Genomic DNA, 18,542 nt, shown 5'->3' on the forward strand with positions numbered 1-18,542 from the left:
CCTAAACTGGAGGACCCTAACTTTTTCATCCTCATTGAAATTTTGACAGGAGGCAGTATGATAAAGGGACTTAGTCTGATTTTCACTGGAGAAAAAGAAGAGTATCATAGTTGAGAGAAAGAATTAACTGGGGTTCATGATTAACTAGGGTTTCTCCAAAGATTGGAGATTGCCTCTATTAGTTGCAACATCTGCTAGTTTTATAGGGTGCCTAGCAGAAATGCAAAAATGAGAATAACGGGTGGAGAATAATAAAGGCAAATGGAAATTTCATATTGTCCAAATGGCACTGCTTTATAAGCTTATAGAGGATACATTGGATGGCTTTGGGAAGATTTCAGCCACAGAAACACACAAAAAAGCTGACACTTGTGTTCACCCCGTCCTTGACTGGGCTGTAACTCAGGAGAGTGTTTCAGGCCTGGCTTCTTCCCAAGTTCAGTGTTACTGACAGAGTTAAACTCTCATAATCTTTTCCTGAGGCTCTGTAACCGCTTACCCTTTGATCTACATGGTAAAGTGCTGACTTTTTTATCTTCCTGTCTCTGGTCACTCCCCTTGTTAATCTTCTCCAAAATTACTTTTTTAGAAAGGTAACGTACATTCCCCATTAACTAACAAAGAAAAATCAGAATTCCTTAGCTGGCAAAATGCTTCTTTCCGGTCTGATCTTTACCTTTCCCCAGTTCCTTACCCTTTGTCTTCTCCTCTATAAACATTATGCTATTTACACATTTTTCACTGATTTACAGACAGTATAAATCTTTTTTCTTAGGCTGTGCCATTTGCCATGCTATTTTTTTCTCTTTTGGAGTCATTTCCCCTCTCTCCACTTGGCAAACTGTGCTTTTTAGTGTCATCTTAAATGCCATGGCTACTGTAAGGCTGCTTCTGACTCTTATACAGAGGCAGGTACTCTGAAGCATGAAATTTATACCTCTGTCAAAATAAGCATCCCTTATATTGCAACTCATCTGTTTACATGCCAATCTTCACCAATAGCCTGAGAACTCTCATAAATTTTCACTGGAAACTACTTTATCTTTATAAACCTGGCTTATTTGGTAATCCTCATCAAACTTTTGTTAAATGAACAAATTATCTTGAGAGGCCATCCCCTCATAAAATAAAGAGCCTAGCCTTGTTGGAAGGCTTCTTTTGGAAATGATAGTCTAGAGTATTCAAACCAAATTAAATAATGAAGTGTCAAAAATAAAAATCCTATAGCAATCATAAGGAGAACACAATCCTAGAAATAGGAGTGCAAAGCAAGTTTGAAACAATTACCTACTGGTTTTGGAGTTTTATACCATCTTAAGGTAGAAACACTGACACTTCTTTTTTTTTAAGATTTTATTCATTTGACAGAGACACAGCGAGAGAGGGAACACAAGCTGAGGGAGTGGGAGAGGGAGAAGCAGGGAACCCGATGTGGGGCTCTATCCCAGGACCCTCGGACCATGACGTGAGCCGAAGGCAGACGCTTAATGACTGAGGCACCCAGGCGCTCCCTGAATGACACTTTTAAGAGCTTACTGAATAGCCTAGTATAGAGATAGTAACTCACCAAGTCTTCAGTTTCCACAGAGGTAATGGCTACTAATAGATTTTCCAGAATTGGTATCTAGGTATTCCAGAATTGGCAGGATACAAAGTAAATGTGGATTAATTGATTACCTAAGGAGATTATATAGATCACTAAATGCAGAAGGCTGAAATCAGAAATCTGAGTACCAGCAGTATTTTTGGAATAGTCAAAAGAAAGCTATTTCCTACACGAACTTATGTCTGTGGAGTGGACTGATAGATTGATGGCCCATTTATTTATTTATTTGTTTACATTTATTTCCTACTATATACCTGGTTGTGCTTGGGATGGTGTTATAGAAGCATGCTTGTGTATGACACTAGCAAATTAAGGTCTTGTCATCATCATCATTTGAAACTTGCCTTGATCTACCTAGACCCAATACATGCTATTTTTTCCCATTTGAGTTATACTGGTAACTTAAGCCATTTCCTGGCTTAGTCTAAAACAAAATAACTAAGAGAATTGAAAAATTCCCAGGTTCTAATTCACATACAAGGGTTATTGGCAGATTGTGTCCAAGAATAATTCTGAAAAGCCCATAGTTCCCAAATTTAAATTCTAATACTAAACTTTTAATACTTCAGGGTATTGATTACGTAGTGCTTTCACACAGTACTTCCTAGGATAAATGTGTGCATTTACACATGATTTGTTATTCTAGAACATTTTGATTTTGGTTAGCAAGTATAGTAACATATTGTTAATTCACTTCTTAATTGAGGACTAGGAAAATCTTAAAATAAGTTTTTCTGTTTGTGGTGATTCTATTCAATCAATGAAATTCTAGAATATGAACTTTGAGAGGTGATTAAGTTGTGCATATATTTACTTGGATATGTCAGAATCCACAATTCCAATTAATTTTATTATAATAATAGTTAATAGGACATATTTTCACAGTTGGATTTTTTTTAGAATCCCAGAAGATTTAAAATATTCAAAATTAGTGATAATTTTGGATTTTATTAGACATAGCCTGCATAGAGTCAGGAAAATAAATCTATAATGAAGACTTTGATAAAAACCTGTATCAAATCTAAACACTATTATTTGTATGTAACATAACATGAGGGAAAACAATACAACATGAATTACTGCAGCACTACAGAGAGAAAACAAAAAATTATAAGAGCCAATATATTTTTATTATGCAAACAGAAAATGCGATCTTGTAACTCTGCTAAAAGCAAGTGTTTCCATGTGTATGCAACAATTCTGCTTCATTCTGTTGCAGTTACTTATGAGGTAACTTTTTTTTTACATGCTTCATGGTATAATCTGTATAGCAGCCAAAGCACCATAATATGATGTGACAGAAAATACATAGAAAAATCTATTCACTTATGTGTCTCTGACGCTTACTTTCAGTTGAAATCAGAACTTTGAGTTAGAAATAGAGTTGGCAGTTGGAGGCAAGGGTTAGGCAAAGGTTTACAGGCTTCTGTACCTTGGAACAACACTTCCCCCCACATAAACTGTTTCTGTACACTCTTTTCTCTCTTTAATATTAATGCAGTTTGAGGAACTTGCTTCCATGTATGTATTTCCTAGTAAATCGCATTTCCTTTTACACAAGATGCAATATTTGAACATAGTTGGAAGGTTATGGCATTGACTCATGCAAGTTCAATTTACCAGCTTCCTAATTCTGTAATGTTAAATGTGTGACCGATTAACTCACAGAATCTGACACTGGGGCTTATAGGATAGCCTGTGTGCTGTGTCATTAAAGAATGTCTAAATGTAGTTAAAAGAAATGTGCTTTATTTCAGTGAATTTAATCTTAGTGCTTTTTTTTTAAGAGAGATGTTTTAGGGGATTATAGCAAATATTTTCTATTTTTTTGAAATTAAAGATTTTATTTATTTGAGAGAGAATGAGAAACAGAGAGCATGAGAGGGAAGAGGGTCAGAGGGAGAAGCAGACCCCCTGCCGAGCAGGGAGCCCGATGTGGGATTCGATCCTAGGACTCCAGGATCATGACCTGAGCCAAAGGCAGTCGCTTAACCAACTGAGCCACCCAGGCACCCAATATTTTGTATTTTTATATGGAATTATGTTTTATGAACGAGAGAATATTTATTCTGTGGCATCTTTATTTTAACATAGTGATCTTAATAACTGAAGTAATAAAGATAAGTTTTTGCATTGCTATTAATACCTGGGGCACTTTTTTTTTTAAGATTTTATTTATTTATTTGAGAGAATGAAAGAGAGAGAGAGAGCATGAGAGGGGGTTAGGTCAGAGGGAGAAGCAGACTCCCTGCTGAGCAGGGAGCCCAATACAGGACTCGATCCCGGGACTCCAGGATCATGACCTGAGCCAAAGACAGTCACTTAACTAACTGAGCCACCCAGTGCCCTGGGGCACTTTCTTATCCAGCAGTGTCAACAAAAATAGCAAGTAAATCCAGTGGTAATGAAATGGAAATGATGATAATCCTATCTCAAAATAGGAACAATGTAGTAATATAGTGAGGAGTGGTGGTGGTTCCTTTAGTATATGCCTTAGGGACACATTTCCACTATATCATATCCCTGCTACTCACAAACTTGGGGCTGATAGGAGCCACAGATGAGTATTAGGAGAACCTTTGTTCCATTAACTCAAGTAAAGGAAAGCTCACTACTTCACGAAATTCTCAAATCTGATGGTAATTCCTTTAGCAGAATATAGTACTGAAATGTTTCAGATGTACCTGAGTCAGAGATCTAAAACATTAATTTTGAACACCAGCTAAATCATCATCATCATTGTCATCATCACTTGAATTCAATCATCCAGATTTTATGAGAAACACAAAAATATTATAAATCATATTTTGGGGGATGGAAAAATCTGTAATCAATAGTTTTAATCCTTCATTGGAAGTCATTGTGTCACTTACACCCTCTTGTACTAATAAAAGTTAAGTGGTTTTTTTTATGGAGGTAAAAGGTCTAACAATATAAATAAGAAATGACACCCTTCCTCTTGGGAGAGGGGATGAATAACGCTTCTCACTCCACTACTCTGTCCTGACTTATAGCTGTTAAAATTTATTGAGTGACATCACTACTGCATGTTCCATCTATTATGAGACAAACATGCTTTGAAGTCCTTAGGTTCTGCATCACCTACTCTCTCATGCCTGTACCTTCATAATACCAGATGGAGAATATCATTTGCTAATTTATCATTTCAATACAAAAGTTTAAAAAGTTGTCTCTTCTAAGTATGATGACTGATTATCAGTTTATTTCTGTAGATAAAAAGGACAAGTTTGTGACAGACTATGGAACTGTAAAAATAAATGAGATATAATAATGTGCTGAAAATATTTACTCATAATTTCATAAATTCTGTATGTTGGGTCCTGCTTTAGGTCATTGGACTCTGAGGTAGTTAAATGACTGACAGTCATGTTAGATAAAAGCTGATCAGTTTGGCCTCAATTTGCTAGTGAAGTAAACACAAGTAGTAAGAGAAACACAAAAATATCATAAATCATATTTTGGGGGATGGAAAAATCTGTAATCAGTAGTTTTAAGCTGACTGAAGATGAGTTAGAAGTAAAGAAGAAAATTATTTGATGTCTGGGGGCTGAAAGTTCTTATGGAGACCTATAGTTCTATTAGGAAAAAACTTAACCGGCTACTTCAACACTGCTTTTTATTTACCATTTACCCCAATTACAACAAATGTTGGCTATTTAATGCATTTATTTATTCATTATTTTAGTATTTATTGCAAGTTAATTATGTGGCTGGCTCTCACTTAGGTACCTTCTAAGGTACCCAGTTTTTTCCCTCAAGAACCTTAGAATGTAGGAAAAAAGAAAAGAAAGGGCAAGGGCACAAAGAGTTATAGTAACAGCAATATGTGATAATAACCATATATATTACATATATGCATATACACGCACTATGCATTTTAAATCTTTTAAACATGTAAATATATTGTAATAATAGCTTAATATCCATAATATTAAAATGTCCTATACATTTTAACTTTGAAGTCATGTAGCAACTCGTTTTTCTCTTCTGCAAAAAGGAGTCCTAAAAATAAGACGTAACTCATAGAATTATCTTGAGATTAAATGATGTAATAGAAGTTCATATCGCAGTACCTGTTCAATAAACATCAATTATTATTGAAGATTTCTAATAGATTAGTTTCTAATTTTCTAAATGTAGTTCTCATTCCTATGTCTTCTACGGATTTTAGTTAAAATTGTATGTAAAATTTTTGTCTATTAATCCCACATTTTCAATTCTCTTCCACCATCCCTTCAGCCATACTTTGCATATATACACCAAAAATATCCTTGCTTTCTTTATTGGCATAATAGTCAGTGAAGAGTATAAGGAAAAGAAGAAGTAATATTAGAAATAATAAAAAATAGTCCCTGTCCTCAGAAAGGCAGCATTCTGCAGTAAAAACAATATTCCCTAGAGATTAGAAAACAGGTTTGTACTACTAACTAGGAGAGCAGTTTTGGGCAAGTCACATCATTATAAACCTTACTTTCTACTTCTGTAAGAATAAAAGGCAATAGACTAGATGATCTTTAAGTGTTATAATTGTAAGAATCCTACAATGAATACCTGGAATGGACAAATATATTACAAAGGTTTAAGGAGAATTTGCCACACAACTGAAAGGAAGGGTATTTAAATTACAGAAGCAAATGAGTTTATGCTTAATCTTTCATAAAATTTCACATTTAAAAGGGAAAAAATACGAGACTAAAATGGTCTTCTTTCCAAATATGAATGCATTCATTCTGCAGATGAATTATAATTTTGTAACAGCTCTGCTATCTCATCTACTCTGAGTTCAAAGCCATATTCTGGTTCTCTTTAGAGAACATGCTATTTTGGGATTTATCCCAGCTAATAATCAATGCAGGACCCTGTGGCAAAAACTCAACACAGATGCATAGATGGATGCTGATCTCATGATATCCGCAGAATCACTACTTCTGGTTTAGCTACTAATAAATGAATGTTTGGGTAGTTTAATACACAGGGGCTGGAAGCAAGTAGAGGCGCTGGCCCCAAGAGACATCACTAATGATAAATGCTAAAAACCTGGAAATGTGGTTGTTGATGGTCTGCGATAGTGTTCCAGCACAGTAAGTCCCAGAAACTGACAGCTAGATATCAAAGTGAGAAAGATCACTTCTAGATTTTTATGTAACTAGAGGGAAAAAAGCTTTTGCACAGGAACTATAGATGTATATAAGCAGTATATTATGAGAAAGTCATTTTCAAAGGCTATAGGGATTTGTGGGTTTATGATAACTGTTAATGCACTTTCATGATAGATTTTATATACCAAAGATGACCTCAGCTGACAATTGCTCTGAGATCAAGAATTTATAAATTTGTTAACTTGTTTTGTATTACCTAATTTTTCTCACTAAATAAATCTTCTTTTTAGATGTTTGCTTGTAAGAGCCTGGAGGACAGAGACCAATGCTCTATTCTTTTCTATCTTTTTGCATGCTAGGAAATGCCCAGCAGAGTAATTAGTACATGATAGACCCACAATAATAAAGGTTTGTATTTAAAAATGCCCGCAACACATTTATACAACTTTTTTCTTACAACAGTCTTGTGATGAAAACAAAACAGATAGTATCTATGTTCTACATAAGAAAAAAAAAAAAAAAGCAATGAAGTTCCACAGATTTTTAAATGACTTATTCTTCCTAAATGATAGTACTTAAATCCTGTTCTCCTCTTTTTAAACTTAAAGCTTTGGCCATCATATCACCTTGATTTTTCCCCATTTCAAAGCATGTGTGCTAACTTACACTCAGAAACCCTAAATAGTTTCTTCTGTATGACATTATTAACAAGAGGTGAGCCAGAATGCAAGCCCCCAGATAAGTAAAAATTTTATTATTACGAGGTTGGGAGTGAGACTATATTGAAAATAGAAGTGTATCCTACGGAACACATTAAATGAAAATATAGTTTGTCTCTGGAGAGCCTGCCCAAAGGGATGCTTAGCTTAATTTATGCCATGTTTTTTTTTTTGGGGGGGGGCATTAAAAAAAGGTAATGGTAGAAGAGGAATATTAGAGAGCTGAGGGAAATTAAGTGTGAGGAAGACTTGACAGCATGAGAAGAAATGTTCTATCTTTCAGTAACAATAGCAAAGACATATTTAAAAAAATCAGATTGTAGGGGCACCTGGGTGGCTCAGTCGTTAAGTGTCTGCCTTCGGCTCAAGTCATGATCCCAGGGTCCTGGGATCAAGCCCCACATCGGGCTCCCTGCTCCGCGGAAGCCTGCTTCGCCCTCTCCCACTCCCCCTGCTTGTGTTCCCTCTCTTGCTGTCTCTCTGTGCCAAATAAATAAATAATCTTTTAAAAATCAGACTAAGAAATAAACTAGCTTCTGAGAGAGAGGAGACAAGTTACTTTTATCTCCAGGATAGGTATCATGTCCTCATTTGTAAAATGTATATAGCAATGTGAAATTTCTTCTTGTACTAAGTGGAAATGTCAGAACAGTTTTAGATATATTTAACCTTTCATGTATTGACTCCATATAGTTTAAATAAGCCATTTGTAAATCTTTTTTTGCTCTACCTAAAATAATCTTCTAATAGTTGAGATAACTTTAATGATAGTAGACTTAATTTATATAACCATTTCCTCCTGGATAGTGGCTATTACAAGATATGTTTTCTAAGAGTGTCACTGTTCTGGCAAAGCTCCAAAATACTTGCACATTGCTTTGGGCCAAGAGGGTAAGCCAAAATTTCCTGGACACTCTTGAATTTAGTTATATATTTGTTTCTCTCAGCAGAGAGCGAATCTCTATAATAACTTTAATTAAGAAGTTTATTACTGAAGCACAAAGTGTGGGAAAAAAATCTACAAAACCGGTGTTACGGGATTTCATTTCTAGCTCTAATGATATGCAATATTATGAGAGATATCACAGCTTGTCTAGACCTTTACTCTTGATAAATCTTCCCTTTACCTACTGTACTCCCACTTAGGCTTTCTTGCCACCTCTCTAGAATTCTGAGCCTTGTCTATGCTTGAATGTCCTTGGTTCCCTTTGTTCTGTGTTTATCAGACTTATTACAATGTTAGGACCATAAATGACAGTTTAATTATGAAATTCTTATGAAAATATTAATCTATCTTCCCTATCCAAACGTAATTGATATGTTTCCCTTCCACTGAAAGCTAACAATTAATAAAAGTATCCGTGGAATTACTCATACTAACATCTTTATCATTTTTCCTAAGTGAATGTGTAATGTGTAGGTCAGTACTTGCACTTAAGGAGGGTATCGTTGCCTAAACCCCAATAGGGAAATTCATATATTAGCACATATTGTGCTTTGGTAGGGGGATCTTTCATATATTACCATACATTCTAAGCATTTTTCAAGCACGGTGTCTTGGATGATCACCTACCCTGCTCTCCCTATAAAGCCAACCCTTCCTCCAGCTCCAAGATGTCTATTAGAGAGCCCAGCCGCTGTCAGCCTACCAGGCATGCAGCCAGATGGCTATAAGCCTGAAGGTTCCAGTGCCAGAATGTCACAGGATCCTCTCAAAGTTATTTGGTAAAGTGTAGGCTAAGATTACCTAGAATATCTGCTTGCTTCTCTCTGTAGAATATGTTGTAAGAATAAATGAGATAATTTAGGCACTTTGAGATCCTAGGAAGAAAGTGCATTCTATTTATTCGAGTTATTATCACCTGAAGGTAAGTTCTGACACTTTACTATTACTCTATGTGAATATGAAGTTTCTGTAAAATTGGTTGCAGTTTTGCTTCAGGTTACAAAGATATGGTGGGATCTCTCATTTTATTGAATTCCAAGTTGTGGAATACCTTCCCTATCTAAATTTGTTTGTAATGTAAATAATTTGCTTTGTAAATAAACAGCATTTTTCATAGTTGACATATTGTAATTTCCAATAGAAATGTAAGCTAAATTAATGAATTCATTAGAAAGCATATAGTAAGGTGATGCTAATTTATTTTTCAAGGGATGAATACTGCATGAATGACTAGTTGTTTCTATCTTTATTGTTTTCATATTGTGCCAAACAATGTAGAAAACCCCAAATAGCCAAAGGGGGGGGCAGGGAGAAGGCCAATAGGAGCTTGTGAATTGGAGAAAGAAAAACTTGCTACAGAAAATACTATTAATTTAAATTCAATCTTCTCTTTTTTTGTGCATGAACAGAGGGCAGATTCTTTTCTGCTCTGAGGCATTCCCATATCCCTGTATTCTCAGATTAACTCTCCTACTTCCCCAATTGCCTAAATCCTACAGAGAGACACTAGTAAAGGCTGCTCAACTTCAGAGCATAAATGCAGGCTCTAAATAGCAGGAGGTCTGAGACATTACTTTAGCCACATGACAGGCCAACATTTTTTTCCCTTTAATCATCTCCCTCTTCATTTTCATTGGATCATTTGTATCTGACAGGGAACAGCTTGCCTCCTAGTACAGGAATGTCCTTATTTATCCCTTAACCAGACCCTACCAGAAGCAGAACTTCCTCTTCAAGCCCAAGTTAGGGATCCTGGATAATCACCTACTCTGCTCTCCCTATAAAGCCAACCCTTCCTCCAGCTCCAAGATGTCCATTAGAGAGCCCAGCCGCTGTTGGCCTACCAGGCCGATGTTTGACGTTTCGGATTGATATTTGATGTTTGATGTTTCTGGATTGACAAAAGGTAGAAGTTCCCCTCCCAGGGTGCCTGGGTGGCTCAGTCGGTTAAGCGGCTGCCTTTGGCTCAGGTCATGATCTCAGGGTCCTGGGATCGAGCCCCACAATAGGGTTTCCCGCTTAGTGGGGAGTCTGCTTCTCCCTCTGCCTCTGCCTCTCCCCCTGCTTGTACTCTTCCCTCACTTGCTCTCTCTCTATCAAATAAATAAATAAATAAATGAATTAAAAAAAAAAAAAGTTTTCCTCCCTTCCTAATTCTTTTTTCCTGTGAAGACATGGGCTGAGTTCCTTATTTGAAATGCTAATATGTTACAAAAGTATTGTAACCCACCAAAATAATGTTTTAGACAAAATTCATATAATAGAACAAAAACATAATAAGGGTCCTGATGTAATCTTTATATAGAATAAATTTCTTTGAATTCAAATGTATATATCAAATGATACTCCCTTAAATACTAGAAACTGATATGCATTATCTTTATGAATAGTTATAATGAGAATACCATTTTCATGTCTGTATTGTAATAGCACTATCAATATAATGTATTCATATCATTACAGTTGGAAATGTTAATTCAAATCTATAATGCTTTACCAGAAAATATAAAAAGGATGCCAAAATCTGTTTTAAGAAAGTGAACCTAAGACCAGAGATATTTGTAGTTTATATTTCCAAATAGTTGGCAAAATAAAAGTAGAGAAAGAATGTTATATATTTTGTTAAAGAGACGAGTACTTTAAAATTGTGTGGGTAATTTATTATTATAAGAGATGGAATTTATTTCCCTCTATGCTTGAGATATTTCTTGGCAGGAAATTACTCACCTAGGAAACTATCAGTTCTCTTAGACCACTATACTCTCTTGTAGTGCAAGTCTCCCCAGACTTTAGGACAACTTTTTTTCTTATAAATTACTGATTGTGGATAGGTGCTCATAGTAATATTTCTGAACCTGAGAAGGGGTGGTGAGGGAAGGGTAAGTAAAGGATATCCTGTATGCTCCTATTAGAAATGACTGCATTCTACAGAGAAGGAATTTGAGGGTAACCTTTCTCCAAGACTTCTTTATAGTATTGAGATTTACAGTAGTTGCTGATCTATGCTAAAAATTTATAAACTCTTAGGGTTTATTGTCAGAGGATCTTTAATTTAGCAAATTTTTTTTCTGTAGTGGATCCATTGATCCTGGAACAGAAATGCACAAATAAATCCCTTTATTTGAATATTTGTAATTACAGAGCAATATTTCATCTATAATTGGACCCTGACCCAAATACAGTAAAATATGTTTTTTTAAGTGAAAACCATGGTTTTAAAGAAACCTTCAATGATTATAGGGTCACTTCTATGACTGTAGATTTTTTTTCTCAAAAAAATAGGGAGTGACTTTCACATTTTTGTCTGTATGAATGATGTCCCTAGTGTATGTAATCAGTGGAGCTAAACAAAGTTGTCTCTCCTGCCACATGGAGCCCAGGGTTCTTGTAGATAAAAGAAAGAATGGAAAGTAAGGGTAAAAAATATGATTTTCACCATTGGGTAAAAAAAAATATATATATATATATATGTACATACACACACACACACACACACATACACATGTATATATCTGGGTAAATATATATATATAATAATAATATATATATATTTAGTAAGTAATTCATTGCTATAAATTTATAGTAATAAATTTATAGTAATTATAAATTTATAGTAATTCATTGCTATAAATTAAAAAACAAGTAGAAAACAACTAAATGCTTAATACATTCAAGAGAATAAAATATGAGGACTTGGGTAAGTAATGGTGTCCTTGAAGGAGATGATGCATAGTCTGGCCAAGAAGGATATCTAGGTATGACTTGGTAAGGAATATTCCAGAAAGAAAGAACATTAAGAAGGCAGCAGTATAAGAAAGAAACACTATGTGCAGAGGTGATGATGAAAATATTGGCTTGATTGTGTCTGTGTATATATTAGAGAATAACTGCTTATCCAACTTTGGATTGGATTGATTAAGTCAGATCATGGCAAGTCTTGAAAGCTAGACAGATAAGTTTGCACTTGATGTTGTGAGCAACAGGGATGCTACTGCAGATTACCGAACTAAAAACAATAGCAGAGCTTTTGGAAAATTATTAAACCAGTGATAAGAACAGAAACTTTTAAGAAAAAAGATTCTGGAAAGGCAACCACATGTCTTAAAGGGTTTTGTCACTGCTAGAAAACCAAAGAGCACTGGAAGAGAAAGAAAATTAAAAACTTTCTCCTCCTTCTTTCCTTTGATTTGTTTACAGTTGAAGGACTCCTTAATGTGCTCATAGTAGCAATGAAAGGAGATGTTGAAGAAAGCCTGATGCAGATGTTAAAGAGGGAATGGGAAGAACAGGAACCAGTTTTCCAGAGACAGTGGAAACTGATGAGTTTAGAATATTACTACTGAGTAAAAATGAGAAAATAGACTTAGGAACAATGCTCTCTAGGAGTCTGTTAAACAGAAATTTCTATTTATAATGATTACTGATTTTTTAATGATAACCCCAAACACTAGAATGTCTTGAATTGCTTTCTAAATCTTCAGTGGCTAAGTTATGCTCAAATTAGTCTTCTTGGATATCAGTGCATACTAATCCTATAAAAATAGGTAAGTCACATATACATATATGAAAACTATATAGCAACCAGAATATATGAAAATTGAAAACCCCTTTTCCTAATGAGAATGGATAATAGTTTGCTTATTATTGCTCATGCCAAACTAGCATTATAAGTTATGTAATTTATAATTTATAATATATTTCACTATAATTCTGAAGTTTATTTTTTAATTTTTAAAATTTTTTTGCTGTAAAAGCAATCTTTGAGATTTAAACTAACTTTTAAAAATATTTTGCCCAACACACTTGCAGGAACATCTTATTCTTTTATAATAAATTTTGAAATTTAAAAAATAAAATCAATACTCAATGGACCTGAGAAAAAAATTCAAATGCCACTGGCTTGCATTGTTTCTCTGTTTGAGTTCCATCTTTTATGCCATTCGGACTATGTTATTCTTAGTGTAAATAACCAAATCTATTTTTTTTTTTTTTTTTAAGAACAAGGCTGATGTAAGGCCAGGGTTAGGCTATTATCAGATTTATTTCTTATGTGAAATTCCTTTAAGACAGGCAGTCACTTATTAACAGAGGATGAATGCTTCTTTAAAATCTGATTTCTATAGGAAAAACATGATGTGTGCAAATATTTATAATATGCAAGCATAATTTATCTTAATAATTGGAAAGCCTTTGTTTAATTAGATGAGCTTTGTTGTTAACCAATATAAACAGGATCCTAATTAATGAATTGCTGACATTCCAATTTTGCAGTTATATTTCATAATTTTTCATGATATGTTTTTCATTCTTACATAAACAAACATTAGAAAGAAGGCAAGTTCAGGAGCAGTGATAATGACTCTTTCAGAATGAGGACTAAACTAGCATCTATCATTTAGTGAGGGCTTACTTTATGCCAGGCATCATGGTAAGTTCTTTACATACAGTATTTTTTTTTAACACCTATGAGGTATATGTAATATTTTACCCATTTAAATTGACAAAAAATAACTTAGGGAAGGCTTAATAAATGCCCTTAGGTCACACAGTTACTATATGTCAGAGCCAGTGTCAAATCCAGGTATGAGTGATTTTCATGACCATGACCTTAACCACTTTTCAGTATTGCTTTTTGATCTCTGGTTCAGAAGGAGGAAATTAGTTGCCTAAGAGTGTACCATCAGTGGCCAGCGAGTATTTGCAACCAGAGAGACAACAAAACGAGCGAGAATATAAAAACTGTATAGAATCATGGAAATTTAAACCTACGAACACAGTTTTGAGTTCATGTAATCCAAACCCTCAAATTGAGAAAACTCAGACTCAAATGACCAAATGGCGTTACAGACAAATCACATCAAACATTTATCAGCTGCTTTTATCCGTGGTAAAAGTCTAAAATGTCATGAGACCAGTCCCCTACTGCATTAAAGAGATAATAGAGCAGGGGAGATTATGTCAGGGAACACAAAGTTGGGGATTTGAGAATCTAGTTGCAAGTTCTTCTCCACAGCTTTTCAAAGGAAGAAAAAGAAACCTGTTTGTATAATAATTAGGCAAAATTTAATTTCAAATTTAGAAAATCCTTACCAAATATCTTCAAGGCACCAGACCTCATATTAGGTATTTCACATTTATTATCTCATTTAACCCTCACCGTCAATGTGGAGCTATTAACATATACAGTTACACAGGATTGATAATAAACCTTGTTGACAAGCATATTTGTTTTAGACTCAGCCACCAATTTCAGACACTCACAGTTAGAAATTATTTATTAAATCTTAATGGAAATCTGTTGTGAATAGTAATGCTTTGCCAAACAGAATTGCCTTTAGTTAAATAAGCCTTGGGTATATCCAAGTAATCCTTAAGCTATAAAGTTGTTTATATTACTATGCAAGTTTTTGTGTCCCACAATGTCATGCTGTAACCTCTGAGTGATTGATTTATGGGAACTTCAAGAATGATTTTGATTTCACATGACTTTTTTGTGGTGACCTCCTAACTTAATTGCCAAAGAAGAGGAGACTTAACTATATATGCAGATCTTCTTCAACTTACAATGGGGTTATATTAGTATAAAACACATCGCAAGTTGGAAATATCATAAGTCAAAAATACATTTAATACACCTAACCCACGGAACATTATACTTTAACCTAGCCTACCTCAAACATGCTCAGAACAGTTACATTAGCCTACAGTTGGAAAAAGTTAACACAAAGGCTATTTTATTATAAAGTGTTAAATATCTCACGTCATTTATTGAACACTGTGCTAATGTATTGAATACAGAATGGTTGTAAGTATCTTGGTTGTTTACCCTCGTGATTGTGTGGCTGAACTGGGAGCTGGGGTCACGCCTGCTGCTAGCATCAGCAGAGAGTCTTACTACATGTCACTAGCCCTGGGAAAGATCAAAATTCAAAATCCAAAGTATGGTTTCTACTGGAATGTGGATCCGTTTTGTACCATAATAAAAAAGGAAAAATTATAAATCAAAACATAAATTATCAGGGACTGTCTGTAGTTATTAGAACAAAAATGTTAAATAAATGTATACATTGGTCAGAACCAATGTTTCTAGACCATTGTTTCTTTCTCACACTGTAGTCCTCAGACAACTTACATCATAATTACCTGAGCTGCTAGTGAATAGGCAGATTCCTAGGTCCACCTCAGACCAACTGTATCAGAATCTCTGAGGGCTTGACACATGGATCTGCATTTTTAACAAACCTTGCGGGTGATGTCCATGCACACTAAGGTTTAGAAGCCTCGTTATGTATTTTCAGTCCAAAATTTTCCCACATTGCCATGGAGGGGGTTAAAATTAGCAGCTCTGTAAGGTTTTTCCCTTGTTTATTTCTGCTATAATTTCATGTGGGAAATTACATCTCATATGGACTAGGAAGGAACTTGTCTTGAGAGGAAAAATTCTTATTGTTGGAAGAGATTATGTTCTCTCTTTTTTTCTCAAAGACTATGTGAATGTCTACATGTTTGTGCATGTGTATGTGTATGTCAAATAAGGAGGAAAAAATAGAGTGCTTCCTTCACCCTCACATGACGAAAACCTTTGTACAACACAATTATGTAAATAACTTCAAGAAAAGATGTCACATTTGTCTGCATTTGTACTCATTTTTGATTCCCCTATCTACACAATCCATCTCAGTGAATAATGGGTGTCTTGTTCTCTTATGTAATACAGTCTTTGAATTGCAGTCATGGAAATCATCTTAAAAGGTCATCTTGTCCTTCCCTTGACCTCCAAACCTCATATATTTGAAATTCTATTTTTAAAAGATTTCCGCAATTGCAATGTTCTGAAATCCCTTGGGGACGCACTTAGTTTTGAGCAGCTTTTTCAATTATAAAAAGCTCCTTTCTTTCTTCCCTTGTTTTGCTATTAAAATTCATTTTCCTCTGTTATGTTTTCAACAAAAATGAAAATAGCTAGTCACCGTAATCTGTGGAATAACCCTTCACTGAAGACTATTAATAATGGCCTTTCAACCAGCTCTCCTTTAGCCTAAATAATATAAAGCTTTTTAACCCTTTTTGGAATTCTCATTTTCTAACCCTTCAATTATTTATCTTCCTCTATCCTGAACTGTCTTCATCCTTCTTAAGTTCTGGAGTGTGAAACTAGACACAGTAGGATCTCACCAGTGCTGAATATAATAGGAGGATTACCTTGCTGTTCTTATTTACTCTACTCCTATTTATGCATCCTGTAGAACTCTGAGAGGTTCAGATAAGATATAAATGGGTGTCATGGTGCTCATGGTCTCGAATAATTTCACAGCACTTTTCATAAAGATACGGATGTTATTTCCAGGAACCTGGGTAGTTTGTATCATAGGTAATTATTTTCTGCCTATCTGTAGCATTCTAAGTTTCAATTAGATGAATTATTCTTCACTTCTACTGGTAAAGCCATTATTGCAAAAAGTTGTTTGAGCAGAACAGAACAGCTCTGCATTTTAACAAAGGGAGAAAGGACACTTTATATCTAAACTGTAAAGAGGCTAGCATTTCCTTAAGTGTATGAAATACAGTGATTCAGAGTCCTGCTTTCCCATCCTAATGTGCACTGTCCAACATGCTCTTTATGTTTTTATCCTAAATCCTTATCTTGCCTCGTTATCCTAAGTCCTGACAGGAAAGTCTACCTTGATAATAGCTTTTATTCACAAATTTCAGTGAAATTTTAAGTCAAAGATGTTTAAAATAGAACATAAAATCAACAAAGCTGTAAATCAGATTAACACTTGTTTCATCAATTTAACTACAAATACAGAGGACTCAGACTTTTATTTTTGCTTTTTTGTTGGTGTTGTCTAGCTCCATATTGGAAATGGTCAATGAAATTACATATTCATTGTTCTATAAAAATATATTGACTATTTACTGTGGCAGTGCATGCAATCAGTTTATCTGTTGTCAGAGGTCTAAAGCAATAAGCAGTCTGGCTTTTTATGTATCCTCTCTCTTATTTTCTATTGAAATAGGATTTCTTTTTGCCTTTTCTTTTTAAAAAGTTGTCTTCAGGGGCATCTGGGTGGCTCAGTTGGTTAAGTGTTTGCCTTTGGCTCAGGTCATGATCCCATGGTCCTGGGATCGAGTCCCGCGTCGGGCTCCTTGCTCAGCGGGGAGCCTGCTTCTCCCTCTGCTGCTCCCCCTGTTTGTGCTCTCTCTCTCTCTGTGTCAAATAAATAAATAAAATCTTCAAAAAAAAAAAAAGTTGTCTTCAGTGCCATCCCATTTATTTGATGCCAAAACTTTTGTTCATGCAGTTCACAGTCTCTTGGATATAGGTAAGACAGGAGGACCTAGGCAGCCAGGTGTTGTTCAGAGGCTGACTGCAGGAGCACATCTTTATCACCTCATTCCTCACCTCTTTCCTACTTCTACTTAGGTAAATTCTTTTCATTGCCAGATGGGCTTATGGGAATTTGGGGATGTTTTACAAAGGCAGTGAATGTTTTTGAACTCCATCCTAAAACGCAAATGTCATCTTGTCATCCCATGCCTTTAACAGAACCTCTTGCCTGTAGGATAAAATCGACACTGTTTTGTATGCTATGTCAAAATATGCCCATTTTCAATTTCTCTGTTCTCTTCCACACACACCCCCAAACTGCTATTTTCTAGGTTATGCCTTTTGCACTTACATGTATCCTGATATGGATGAAAATTATATAATCATTCTTCTATTAAGATGCAGCTCAGGGGTGCCTAGGTGGCTCAGTCGTTAAGCGTATGCCTTCGACTCAGGTCATGATCCCGGGGTCCTGGGATCGAGTCCCGCATTGGACTCCCTGCTCAGCGGGAAGCCTGCTTCTCCCTCTCCCACTCCCCCTGCTTGTGTTCCCTCTCTCGCTGTGTCTGTCTGTCAAATAAATAAATAAAATCTTAAAAAAAAAGATGCGGCTCATACATTTAATACACTAAAAAAGCTTCTCTAAATTCCATTAGCAGAACTTTGTTTCCTTCTTTATGTTCCTATGGCAGTTTAAAAAAGTTTGAGGGGAGTAAGAGTACACTTACCGTGATGAGCACTGAGTAATGTATAGAACTGTTGAATCACTATATTATACACCTGAAACTAATACAGCACTGTATGTTAACTATACTGGAAT

The 18,542-nt window shown here is 35.2% G+C and overlaps 1 long non-coding RNA gene across 2 annotated transcripts in view; it reads left to right on the plus strand.

Moving 5' to 3' along the window:
- The window catches only part of LOC113917857, a 99,631-nt gene that overhangs the window by 30,517 nt on the left and 50,572 nt on the right, over positions 1–18,542 (plus strand). Inside the window, exon 1 of one of the 2 annotated variants that reach the window (XR_003518377.1) lies at positions 9,182–9,313. The exons of the other annotated variant lie outside the window; for it this stretch is intronic. This is a non-coding gene — a long non-coding RNA (uncharacterized LOC113917857). Of the gene's footprint in view, positions 1–9,181; positions 9,314–18,542 lie in introns of those variants that run through there. 2 annotated transcript variants of the gene reach the window in all.

The sequence above is a fragment of the Zalophus californianus genome, chromosome 1 (assembly GCF_009762305.2).
Source record: "Zalophus californianus isolate mZalCal1 chromosome 1, mZalCal1.pri.v2, whole genome shotgun sequence".
In the NCBI taxonomy this organism is placed as follows: Eukaryota; Metazoa; Chordata; class Mammalia; order Carnivora; family Otariidae; genus Zalophus; species Zalophus californianus.